Source organism: Octopus bimaculoides, chromosome 13 (genome assembly GCF_001194135.2).
Source record: "Octopus bimaculoides isolate UCB-OBI-ISO-001 chromosome 13, ASM119413v2, whole genome shotgun sequence".
Taxonomy (NCBI): domain Eukaryota; kingdom Metazoa; phylum Mollusca; class Cephalopoda; order Octopoda; family Octopodidae; genus Octopus; species Octopus bimaculoides.
In genome coordinates, this window is record NC_068993.1 from 51260306 (window position 1) to 51262048 (window position 1743).

Consider the following 1743-nt stretch of genomic DNA (forward strand, 5'->3'; position numbering starts at 1 on the left):
ACGACGACGACGACGACGACGACGACGACGACGACGACGACGACGACGACGACGACGACGACGAAGACCACGACGGTGATGATGGCGACGTGTTATAATGGTTTATGATCAATAATCCACCTATATTTTTATCTGCACTGCAAATATGTATATAAATGTAAACACGCAAAATGGATTTTCTCAAAGAATTCGAGAAAATCATTTGTGAATTCTTGAAATTCAATCCATTAGCGGTAGACGTTAAAATATGCAAAACTTTCCATAAGTTTAACCTTTGTCTCCAGTCATTGTTCTCGGAATAGTATCAAAAGAATCTTTGTCTATTAATTAAAACCTGGCTTTTGATCTGTTACATTAATACGGAGGAAACAAATAAAAGATACATGCGTGTATACATATAAATGAGTTTACACTCGTACACTTACGTAACGATGTGTATGTATGTGTATACATACATATATGCATATATTACATACATTGTGTGTGTTTATATATATATATATATCTATAAACACACATATACATATATATATATACATATATGTATATGTATATATATATACATACATATATATGTGTGTATATGTATATATATAAATACAAATATACATATATATATACATATATGTATATGTATATATATATATATATATGAACATATATATGTACATATGTGTATGCATATGTTTATATATACATATGTCTATGTATATAGTAAGTTAGGTACGTCTCTGTATATATCTGTGAGTGTGGTGTGTGCGTGTATGCGTGTGCTTGAGTGTGTGTGTTTTTATGATTATGTATATGTATATATATATATGTACATGTGTGAGTTTATATCGATGTAAATGTATGTATGCATATAATATGTCTGTTTATGAATGTTTGTGTGTTGATAATAGAAACAGTGAATCGCACTTGATAAAGTGTATTCATACGTGAGAAGATATAAATATGATTTCCGTCAGAAGTCGAACCCCCCACACTCACTTTGATGATTCTCATTGTAATGATAACTACATTACGTCACTGCGACAGTGACACACGTCACACACTATCGTCTTCGTATCAGAATTCATTGCAGATTTACAAGTGTTCGATTCTGACGAAATCCAAATACATTTTTTGTGCTTGATATTCGTTCGTGTATTAGCAAATGGCATTGGGGAAAAAAAATCTAAACTTATATTTGCTATTTAAGATCTTGGATATCAAGTAGACAGAGACATTTTTCTTGTCCCGCTCATAACTAATCCGATACTGTGAAACGTTCGTGATGCAACAGCTGAAGGGTGATAGAGATTGCCTCAAGGCTAGGCCAGATCATTTTTTTTTTCTTTTCATCTGAATGAATTGGAGCAATTTTCAAAGCCAGAGTCTTACACAATGATATGACACGCCTCCTAGGTGGGTTTCCAAGATGGCCACGATACTATCAACCACAGCACACACACACACACATACACACACACACACACACACACACACATACACACACACACACACACACATACACGCACGCACACATAATAGACACGTACACATACACATAGGTGCAGGCCTGACTTTGTCCTTAAGAATCTTTGCGGCTACGTCGTTTCGCGTACATCCACACTGCGTACATCTTTGGCATGTTGGTTTCATTATAGCCCATGGTCGACCAATGTCTTGAGAATGAATTTTGTTGATAGAAGCCATGTGTGAGCTCATGGTATATACGTATATACACACACACACACACAC